The sequence below is a fragment of the Octopus bimaculoides genome, chromosome 9, assembly GCF_046866305.1.
Source record: "Octopus bimaculoides isolate indiv1 chromosome 9, ASM4686630v1, whole genome shotgun sequence".
Taxonomy (NCBI): domain Eukaryota; kingdom Metazoa; phylum Mollusca; class Cephalopoda; order Octopoda; family Octopodidae; genus Octopus; species Octopus bimaculoides.
Genome location: NC_142936.1, coordinates 77,667,067 through 77,679,566, shown reverse-complemented (window position 1 = coordinate 77,679,566; position 12,500 = coordinate 77,667,067). Strand labels below are relative to the sequence as shown.

General features: G+C 35.2%; 1 protein-coding gene across 4 annotated transcripts in view; it reads right to left on the bottom strand.

Moving 5' to 3' along the window:
• Positions 1–12,500, bottom strand: part of LOC106868256 (uncharacterized) — a 211,202-nt gene that overhangs the window by 149,629 nt on the left and 49,073 nt on the right. Inside the window, exon 2 of one of the 4 annotated variants that reach the window (XM_089357850.1) lies at positions 11,330–11,445. The exons of the other annotated variants lie outside the window; for them this stretch is intronic. The gene's annotated coding sequence lies outside the window, so the exon portion shown is untranslated. The remainder of the gene's footprint in view (positions 1–11,329; positions 11,446–12,500) is intronic. 4 annotated transcript variants of the gene reach the window in all.

Genomic DNA, 12,500 nt, shown 5'->3' with positions numbered 1-12,500 from the left:
TATATATATATATATATATATATGAATTTGAAAGGAAGAGATTGGAGCATGCAAAGATCAAAAGAAAGATGTGAAAAACTGACAGTAATGAACGTGACCTTACATGTGATGAATGTGGAAAGATTTGTCTTAGTATGGCTGGGCTAAAGAGCCAAATGAAATCACACATTGCACAACCGCACATTGAATATAGATGGACAGATGATTTCGAATGCATACTCTGTCATAAAGTATGCAGATAAAAAAGCGGCTTGAAAAGGCATAGCAAATTCATGGAGTGAATTTACTAAGTTTTTTTCTACTAATTGTCAAAAAGCATGTAAGTCTTTACAAGGCCTCAAAAACCATATTTGTGCAGCTCATGGATGATATTGTAGGGCATAAAGAAATTAGGCAACGGCTCTACTCGAAATCCTCGCATATAGGCCGGTGGTGCTGCTTACAGACAGGTTCGGAAACTGGACTACAAATATCCTGTCACTCTCCTCCTTTTCTTCGCTTCCATAATCGTTTCCGTTTGTCGGAGATGGCAGGTCTTGTACATCGTCTGTCAATGCACACCTAATCCACTCGTAGCACTTGTCGTGTCCACCCCACCCCGACCATGTCCTTCCTTCCCAGGGCCTTCTGGAACCTTCTCCCTGCTCATGTCGTCCCATTAACGGCATCGACCTCACCTACCGCAGAGAGTCTGCTAAAACCTTGGGCACTGCCTCTTCCTCAATACACAGAAAGTAAAAGGCGCGAAAAAATATACCACTGTCGACTTTTCAATCCTTTACACATCGAATCAAATTGCTTAAAACTCACATTAATCACAAACCCTATTTAATAAAACACTAAGACAGATGAGAGAAAGTTTTGCGTGATTAAAAACTGTATTTGAAACGTCATCCAGTATATTTCGTTTCCTTTCTTTTTTCTGTTTTGTGTGTGTGTTCTCTTGAATTCTGTGAATGTTCTCTATAAATTTCTTTTCCGGTCGCTGTGGAACACTAGCTATCCGCTCGATGAATCCAATCTAAGAGCCGGTTTCTATTACCGGTTGAATACAATTACTTTTCTTAATTAAGCCTTATAAGCTCATAACGTTTCACGAAGCAAATCCTACAAACAATTGTTTATATACAAGACCAAGTAGCGAAGATGATGTCGTTCGTGCCTAGCTGATCTTAGATGGCGAATGGAATCGATTTAACGACATTAACTGCAGATTCGATACAAAGATAGGAAATAGTGATCGATAACTATAGACTGGTAACATTTTTTTTTTTTGTATTCTGCTTAAGCAAGCTGGATTATTTAATTTAATTTATGCACTCTCGGAATAAGTCAGTTAAGTGCAGATCATAGTAAAATAGCTATCTAGCAATATTACAAATATAGATAGAACAGCGAACTCGCTGAACCTTTAGCCCGCCGGACAAAAATACTTAGAAGCATTTCGTCCGTCATTCGTTCTGAGTTCAATTTGATCACCAGGATTGATGTAATCGACTTTCACCCACTCACGAACTTGCTGACTTTGCGCCAAAATTTGAAATTGTTATTGCAGATATAGATAAGGCGGCGGGCTGACAGAATCGTTAGCACGCTGGACGAAATGCTTAGTGGCATTTCGTCCGTCTTTACGTTCTAAGTTCCAAAGCCGCCGAGGTCAAATCTGTCTTTCAACCTTTCGGGGTCGATGAATTAGGAGCCAGTTGAGTACTAGGGTCGATAAAATCGATATGCTCCGTCTCCCATAGTTCCAGGTTGTGTGCCTGTAGTAGCGAGCATAATTACATATGTAGACGAAAACGTGTGTCCTTATGTGTGTAAGATATATATATATATATATATATATATATATATATATATATATATATATATATATATATATATATATATATATATATATATATGTATATATATACATATATATGTATATGTATATATATATATATATATATATATATATATATATGTGTGTGTGTGTGTGTGTGTGTGTGTGTGTGTGTGAGTGTGTATGTGTATATGTATATATATATATATATATATACATATACATGTGTGTGTGTGTGTATATGTATATATGTATCTGTCTATCTATATTGGTGTACATAGAACTTGGAATCATAACCAACTTCATTTCAATGGTTGCAATAAAAGAAGTGACACTCGAAGACTCTGATTGATTTAATCGACAACATTCTTCACACGAAAATGCGTCTTCTTATGATGAAATCAGTATTTAACTTAACAGAAGCCTGTTCATGGTTACGCCCTGCATTAAAGGTCTTTCTGACTTTTGTCTTAAGTTCGATTCGCCCCGGAGTCGACACTGCATTGAATATGCATGGCATCAATTAAAACAAACTGCGTATTTTACTGAATTCAATACAGATAATCGTCACATACAAATACATAAATTAAGCCAAACTACAGAATCAATATACTTTGTAATATCCTATGAATGCAATTAAATAGCCATGTATAATTCATAGATTTAGTTTGCTATGGGGCAAGGCAACGCGTTTACTTTTAATTTGTAATTAGTTGTTTTAATAGTTAAGAACTCATTAACTGAATCATTCTAAAAATTGATTACTGAAGTTTTTTCCGAGTTCAATGAAGTAACAGACGGGTGTTGATTTCAAAATTTGTGGCGGTGTGTGTGTGTCGGCGGGGATCGATTGATATTTAATCTATAACTGTTTGGTATTCAGGAGATAAACTAAATTTATTTTGAGATTTGTCGGCAATTTTGCAGGATCTTGCAGAGGAAGAGTCACTTTATCAGCTAATAAATCTTGTAATATGTTTTCCGTCCTCAGCTAAAACTATTTTCAATTCCACTGCTTATGTACTAACATCAGTAAGAATATCACAAATTTTAAATTACTTATTCAGTTTATATTGCACATTGTGAACAACAGCGTAGTTGATTACAAGTTTCCCAGAAAATCAATCACTTATTCATTGCATTTCTGAAATCCTTAGTGACAATACAGTGTCGAAATCTCAATGGGGAAAAATATCTTAAGGTACTTTATTCGTAAAGTGCCCTTTATTTTCAGTCTCCTCAAAGTATATGCACAGATGTACATTTAGACAGAACGGTATATATTGTAGAGAAATATATATTCACACACTCACACGCACGCACACACACACACGCACACACACACACACACACACACACACACACACACACACACACACACACACAACACACATACACACACAAACATATAGACAGGGAGGAGCGACATGATTCCCAGATTCAGTTGGTTCTGGCGGAACAGTAACTAGGCTGGACGCCTGACTAAAATTATAGAACCCCAGCTAGTTGTAAATATATAGAAGGGGTAAAGCCTGGAAAGTACACCTCATAACAAACTTGGAGTGGAATTTCTAAGTTAATTCTTTCAGCCAAACTGGCGCTAAACTGCCGCGACAGATGTTGCTTTCTACTCCTTTCGAATTGCTTCCGTCCGAGAGAGGCCTCTCTAATGTTACTGGAAAAGCTATTGTCACAGCACGAAATGTGGTCTCTACGCGTATTAAGCTGCAGCTCAATCGTGACTAATGAGTAGAACAAAACTCCCTTCTCACCAAACAGACGGATCGGATGGCAAAGAACATATAGATGAAGATACGCTTGGTTTTTATGAATGGAAGGAAGGGAGCTCAATACGTAGAGCAGAAGACATATGACCTATTTTTAGCTGGGGTGGCTCCAGGAGCGGCTTAGAGTTCCGTCCACTCCTTATAAAATGTATATATGTGTGTATGTGTTTCTAAGCCAGCCAAACTCTAAGATTCTTACTCGCTCCTGTAGCAATTTAGGTTTATAAAGGATTATGTGTGTGTGTGTATAAGTGTATGTGTGTACGATGGGTTTTCGCTGTTCTGTCAACCAAATTACCTTCATATTGGTAAATCCAGAGCTATAGCCAGAAACTTTTCCAAAAGTTGCCAGCTAAACTGAATTTGATTCGCTGTAGAGGTTTAATAAGATCGAAACATGTTCTTTGCTTTCAGAACCTAATTTTAAAGACAAAATCCGCTCTGCATTCAATTTCTTTTCCAAAAATTTCGTTGGATTTACATTAGTTGAGTTAACTCCCTCGTCTGTTGTTTTTTTAGATTAAAAAATATCTCCAGGGCAAGATTTGGCCCCTAATTTTAAGGATAATCTCTAACAATGGAAAAATTTTAACTCACTATATTACATATGTGAAACCCTATTTTGTGCGACTACACCGAGCAAAATACCTTCATTTAGATAACCATTTTTATGTCGTAAGTTTGAAACTCACACCCTCCCGGAATCTGTAAAATAAGTCGAAGTCAAACAAGCATTTGGAGTGTTATAACTGACTTTTCTATTTCTCAACTTTGTGGCCTTGTACCTTTTATTAGCAATCAATAATAATTTCATCACATCTCATCAATATCATAAGTTATTCAAGAACCTATTTAGCAAACTTATAAAGAAGCTAGTTTTCCCACTCTGAATACAGAATGAATGAAATAATTAATGTGTGAAACTGTCTACTTAAAGATATTAATTTGAGTAAATATTGTGTACTAAATGACTTTTCTGGTACAAAAATAACAATAAAATATGTTATTTATTTCTTTGTAAAGGTGTTTTGCTTATTGATTGCGAAACCAATAATAACAGGCTGCGAGTTGACGGAAAAGGGTAAATCACCAGATTTAAATGCGACATAATTGTTTGTAGCATAAGGCTGTTGACTGATAGAGTCGTTAAGGCGTCGGCTATAAAACGCATTGCGGCATTTCTTCTCGATCAGAGTTCAAATCCCGTCGAGTTCAACTTTCAGCTTTTCGTGATTAATAAAGTACCTATTCGGTGCTAACACATTCCATGCCTCTCTCTCCTCTCTCTCTCTCTCTCTCTCTCTCTCTCTCTCTCTCTCTCTCTCTCTCTCTCTCTCTCTCTAGCTAGCACAGTCTGGATGTTTCTGTGGATCCAAGGTAACAAGACCGACAGGATGTCAGTTTGTAGTAAAGCAAGCACCTAAAACAGTTAGCGAAAGCATCGTACATACATATATATATATATATATATATATATATATATATATATATATATATATATATATATATATAGATAGATAGATAGATAGATAGATAGATAGATAGATAGATAGATAGATAGATAGATAGATAGATAGATAGATAGATGGATGGATGGATGGATGGATGGATGGATGGATGCGACAGACTTCTTTCAATTTCCGTATATGTGTGTGTGTGTGTGTGTGTGTGTGTGTACAATTAAGATTCAGTTGAATCAGGTACTTCAATTGAGGCACCTTGTTAGGTCTGAGTAACATGCATACTCAACAATATTAAATGAATATCAGACTTGATGCATAAATGCCGGTCACATGATGTTCTTGCAGAGTCTGCAAATAATAAGACCCAGTTGAGTGAAGAAATCTGCTCTTAGCTATTCAGACATGTACTTTATATTAAAAATACTGTCTATAATATTTACAAAGTGTAGATTCCAGGACAGGTGAATAAAATATAAATAACAAAAGAAGTACAGGTGTCAATTCATTGCAACCGCTTCTAACGACTCCTTTAATTGATTAATGAGAACATTACATCATTGCAAAAAAAAAGAAAGAAACGCCAGAAAACGGGTTTTTTGCAATGATGCAATGTTTTCATTAATCAATTGAAGACGTCGTTAGAAACGACCGTAATATATTGACACCTGCACCTCTTTGTTACTCACTTACATATATATATATATGAGGGGCTTCTTTCAGGTTATGTCTATATATATATATATATATATATATATATATATATAAGAATTTAAGGATTGGAGAAAACGGATGTTATAATTGCATACTTTATTCCTGATGAGAAGGTTACAATTTTAATATCAAAGATCCCTATGGATCACACAGGTTGTAATCCTTTGAAACATATGTAGGAATAGAAGAAATACACATAATTATATATATATATATATATATATATACATATATATATATATACATACATACATACATACATACATACGACGGATTTCTATCAGTTTCTGTCTATCAAATCCATTCGCAAGGTTTTGGTCGGCCCGAAGCTATAGTAGAAGATACTTGCCTAAGGTGCCACGCAGTGGGATTGAATCCCGAACCATGTCGCTGGGAAAGCAGGCTTCTTACTACACAGCCACGCCTGCACATAGATTAAACCCTTCCCTTTAAAATTGCTGGCTTGTGCGTAAATTAGAAACCGTTATTTTCGCGCGCATATTAGAGTAGTGAATATGTAGAATCATTATCGAGTCAGTATTTATTCTGGGACTTTACATTCTTGCCTGTCATCCATTCTGGGTTGATGAAATAAGAGCCAATCAAGTGCCGCGGTTGATTTCATCGTCTAACCCGAGAACCCCAAATTTCTAGCCCTGTGCCTAAGTTAGAAACAATCGTTTTATGTTCTTGTTTATGTTCTTGGGGAACCTGGAGTCGATAGCGAACACTTCTGCTTTGCAGCTTTTAAGTTCATATCTCCGAATGATGACAAGATTTTGCATTATATATTTATACTAAACTACCCGTTATCCGTTGGGTCACCGGGTGTCCCAGCAACAGAGTTTTGTTTCGTGGGTTGAAAAGATTTGGCTCCTAATTCTAGCACGCCCTGCTACCACGTAACAGGTATGTTGGGTCCTTTATTGCAAATAGCTGTTACGTGGTAGCAGGACGTGCAAGAAAAAGCAGCCAAATTTTTTGGAGTGGAGATACGTTGAATGCACTCGAAAAAATCAATTTCACACTGAGGTCACGAACGGGTCTTTTACGAAATATCTACCTTATTTTTAAAGTCATTTTCACTTCAGTATACTTTTTAAATATGCCAAAAAAATTTTGTAATGAAATAATTTTAAAAGATATTAAAATATTGTTAGTTTAAAGAAAGCTAAAATATACATACTTACTGTACAAACAGCTTACATATTTTGAAATCACATTCACTTAAAAATATTTCTATATGGCTAAAATATCGTGTTTAAAAAAACCGAAAATAGAAATTGTAAAAAAATAGTCGTTTTTTTCTTTCGTTGTCAGTTCACTGTCTAATAGAAAAATAAGAGTTTCTTCCCTTTCAAAATGAAGATTGTTTTCGAAACGTTTTCCCATTATACAGCGTTTTGGCTATTTCTACTCCCGAAAATCTCTAATATCTTGAAAACTACTTTACCGATTTACGTGAAACTTGTTTCATACGATTCGTATTAACATTTCAGGGTATACTTAATTCATGGTATTTTCCCATTATGCGCCAGTTTCGCTGAGTAACATTACAAGCAAGCAAGCAAGATTGAAACTGACGTTTAATGTATTATAGATACAAACATATATATATATATATATATATACGTGCATGTATATAATGTATATACACACATACAGTCACACAAACACACACATACACACACACACACACACACACACACACATATATATATATATATATATATATATATATATATATATATATATATATATACACGCATACACACGCGAGAAAGCACATTAGTGCAAAACAAGGTGGAATAAATAGCACTCGGATACCGAAGGTAGAATAATATGTTTTTTTATTAAAGTTGATATATATATATATATATATATATATATATATATATATATATATATCGTAAAGCTTTACTTAATGCAACCTTGAAATATAAAAGCTACGCCAGAGTTGATCAAATTTATATCGGTATCTATTTTTAGAATGCTTTTGAGGATGTGTACATTAATAATAAAATGGGAATTGGCAGCATTATTAGAATGTCCGATGGATGGATTGCCTTGCGGTGTTCGTTCCAGCTCGCTGACAATTCAATTCTTCTCTAGCCGAAATCATTTTTGCCCCTATTCTTTTGGTATCGATAATAGTTCGCCAGTCCAGTACTGAGGTCGACCTCACACACACACACACACACACACACACACACACACACACATACTCTCTCTTACTCTTTCTCGTGCGCGTGTTTTTCTGAAAGTAATCAGCTCCCTTCCGACCTAAAGAACGATCGACTCACCAAGTCTAAGAATACTCAGGGCGCGCCGCATGACACGACGGTTCCTCATGACTCCAATGAGGGGTCGAATATAAGGTAAAATCATATAATTGGAGATCTTTTATCTTTTACTTGTTTCAGTCATTTGACAGACGACATGGTGAGGCACCGCCTCGAATAATTTTCGAGCGAACAACCCCCGCCTAGTACTTATCTTTTAAAATTTAGCACTTATTGTATCGGGCTCCTTTGCCGAACCACTAGATTACGAAGGCGTAAACATACCAACACCGGTTTTTAAGCAGTGCTAATGGACACACACACACACACGCATACGCACACGCACACAAACATATACATACATACTTACATGCATATATATATACGAAGAGCTTCTTTCAGTTTCCGCCTGCCAAATCCACTCACAAGGCTTTGGTCCTCCTAGGGCTATTTTAGGTGACACTTTCCCAAGTTTCCACGTGGTGGGACCGATCCGGAAATGATGTGGTTGTAAAGCAAATCTCTTACCGCAGATCCACGCCTGTGTCTATGGTCTTTTAAATTTGGTAAATACTAAGGAGCTTCGGACATTTTCAACGCGATAGACGTTAGAGCTGTATTCATTCTGGAAATACCGATAGTGTTACTTCGAATGCAATGTGGCGGTAGTGGTGTTGCGATAGTGGTGATGCTGGTTATTGTGATAATTATAATTGTTCTGATTGTGGAAGTAACGGGTGTGGGTAGGGCTTGTGGTGGTTGATCTAGCCTGTGTTTAGTGCATTATTGTGGAAATTTTTCTCTAGATGCACCTGTAACTCCCAATGATAATAACAATCTAAATTGCATTGGTAATGTTCCCACTATTCCATTGTATTACTCAGCTGTTTATTGATTATGAAATGTTGATTAATACACCTGAGAAAGGTATTCCAAGAGCAAGTAAAAAGAAAAATAATAAAATAATAATAATACAGCGATCGATGCGATGTGTTCAACAGCGCTGGCCGGAATATGAGTTGCAACTCTTTAAGTTGATTTTATTGCTGTTACTGCTAACGGACCATCAACACACGTGATGTGCAGAGAAAGCAGGTAATTCGCCGGTCAGTTGTCGGTTTCATATTAAACAGTGTAGCATTTATTAGAGAAGGAAGGAATTAAATTATTCTAATTACTAATGTATGGTGTGAATGAATCATGTCTCCAACAATGGTTTATATTGTTTAAGTACATTCAGTAAACGATAATAAACGAATATTATATAAAGGAAAATAATAAAGGGCACACACACACACACACACAGACATGCATAGAGAGAGGTGGGATAGAAAAGGAGTGAGAAGAGCATTGCAACTCCAGAGAAAGAAAAGGAGTAGAGAGAAAGAGAGGAGTAAATTGAGATGCAAGCGAGCAAGTATTTGAACTTATTATAACAATAGCACATTTTGTATGAAATGAGTGTGGCATACAATTAATGTTCTCATTGAGGATTCGAAAGAAACAGACCATGTGTTCTGCATACTATGTAAAAGAAATGAGAAGACCTGAAAGAAGTTTACACCTTTTTTTCTCATCGTGTCATTCACTTATGAATTCCATTGAAAGTTGTATATTTTAATTAGGGTTTGAAACGGAATTTAATTATTTATTTAAATCGAAAGTGACGTACGTAATATGTATGAAAGCTTCTATTGACTATTGAATTCCCTACCCACAAAACTTAGGAACTCCGAATTGTAAACTAACTGGACATTCGTTAGTTATAAAACGCTTCTTGCATCGAAGATAGTCTCAAGTTATTCTTTTAATTTTCTTTTAGTCTTATACTGGTTGTCAGTTATTGGACTGCGGCCATGCTGAGTAACTGTCAATAAGAGTCTTAGACGATAATATCAACCACAGTACTTATGTCAGTTTCGATATTTATTTAATTAACGTGTTTCATCAATCCCCTAAATTGTATGTTGTGACTAAAAACTGATTTTATACCGGTAAATATACAGACGATTTCGGACACTGACAAATGTACCTACACATATACAGACGACAAGCATGATTTGTAGAAACGTTAAGACATTATTCTTTTAGCATCTCAGATCAAATACCGCTGGTGTCATTTATTCTTTCTCTTTCTTCAGAGATGATCGGTATCATATGTACAAGTAAATTCCTGGTAACTTACCGAGGTTGATTCAGTTGTCTGTTATTCTATGTTAAAATACAAGTCATTGTATTTATAACTTAATAAAAAGCTATTATCGACGATTTCGTATTTCCGTTTAATTAACAGTACCATCTCCTTTTCCTTCTATCTATGCACTTCTCTATGGCTCTATGATCCTCTACCATACTAAATCAGTAAAGTAAAAAGTAAGATGAAAGTGAGGTGAAGGTTCGGGCCTCTTTTAAGTCAATTATACAATACTACACAACTTAAACTCTTTAATTGAAGCAGAATATTATATTTCTCAGCATTTTTCCCTAAAAAGAGCCATTGTACCTACCTACACACATTCATACATAAACAGTTATTCCTTATCTAATACTAATTTCGACATGAGAGCCATAAACCAAGAGAGAAACACCAGGGAAACCGAGTCTCAAAATAAATTTCATATGTTAAATGGAATTAATTTTAGCAATGACACTAACATGCTTTGAAACTGGTACATGTGGTGCGATTCACTCTCCAAGTATGTATTTTCGAAAATACATACATTAAAATTGCAAAAAGATTATATTCTACCCTTCACTATCCAAATCATCCAAATGAATATACATTTATACGCTATTAATTTTTATCAAGTATGTTATATATTAAGACATGAATGTAGAACTCGTATTTTGACTATTTGACAAACAGCCTGTTAACCAACAACACAAAATTCTTGTTTACATACAATATGTTCAATATTCAGGAGATTGCAACAGCTTACATGCCTGCTAGGGTGTGGTAATGTTCTCACGAAGAGTAACATGTGTCTAGATGCCAGATAATTGCTATTAATATTGACCATCAATAAGTGTCAAATTTATGATTCAATACCTCAGATGTATATCATTGCAGCTGTCGAATTGGTGTCATCTTTTGGTAGAAAACCGGTTTTGTAACAAATTCACATGCATTTATCTATTGCATGCAATAAATATTTGACAACTAACCATAGTCGTTTTTTGTACTTAATTATTTTTAAAATTGTATAATTATCGGCGAATGCCATTTTTAGAATACGTTGTAAACAAAAAATAGGAAGTTACTTTTGGAAATAAACTTCTAGGAGCTGATTTATCCAACTGGTTTTCTGCGGTGCCTTGAGATCATCCTGAATATCGTAAAAATTCGTTCCTCTTGACTATATATTCGTGATTTTAACCTTAAAATAAATTTTAAAAAATTATATCAGTAATCAGTGTCAAATGCTACTTAATGCTTGATTATTAACTCTTCCTATTTCACTTCTCTAATACCTACAGCAGAAGCTTCAATGTCATGCTCATATGTTCATCTCTCATATACCTCAAGGTTGACTGTGACGCGCGTATCCCATCTTTTATATATCCTTAGTTCAGAAATCTGACACGAATGCTGGAAACAGAGGTTAGGTACTGAGTTTAAAACAAAGTTACGTTTATGACTATATGAAAATTTAATAAAGCGTAATCCAGATTCTTGGAAAATACTTTTTAAACAGACTTTTATGAAGGCGTCAATCGAAATGATCTTCAAAGATTATATCGAAAGAATCAGGTAATGTTTTATGAATGTAAAATATAACGCTTTGGATTGCAAAATTATATTTATAATTCTGACAGTGGCTCAAACGAAATTTGAGTGGTGGTGGTGGTGGTGGTGGTGGTGGTGGTAGTAGTAGTAGTAGTAGTAGTAGTAGTAGTAGTAGTAGTAGTAGTAGTAGTAGTCTGCATGTGTGTGTTTATTAATTTTAATCATTTGACAGGGACCGTGCATGAGCATCTCCTTCATGAAGATTTACTCGATCATATCCACTCATATTCACTTATGGATCCTTTTTCATCAAGTAATTAAGACATCTTTTCACGTAAAGGAACGCAATACAAAGTGTACTAACGTTTTGTTAATTGACATTCTAGAGTTACCGCCCTTGCCCATTTTGCAATGAATTTTCATTTACGCCAATTTCTTTTCTCATTACAAGCTTAATTTCGATTGATTAAAGCAATGTAGTTAATTATGTATCATACATATCAAGTGGTACTTAGCTATTATATGCATGTACGTGTATGTACATATACGTGCGCGTATATGTGTGTATGCATGTATATATGAGTGTCTGCTTGAGTTTGCGGCGTGTCAGTGTATACAAGATGTGAGGGGTATTTGAGGACAATTAATTATCAGTATATTAGTCACAACAAACCAATTGAAAGGTTTTTTATTTCTATGCAAATA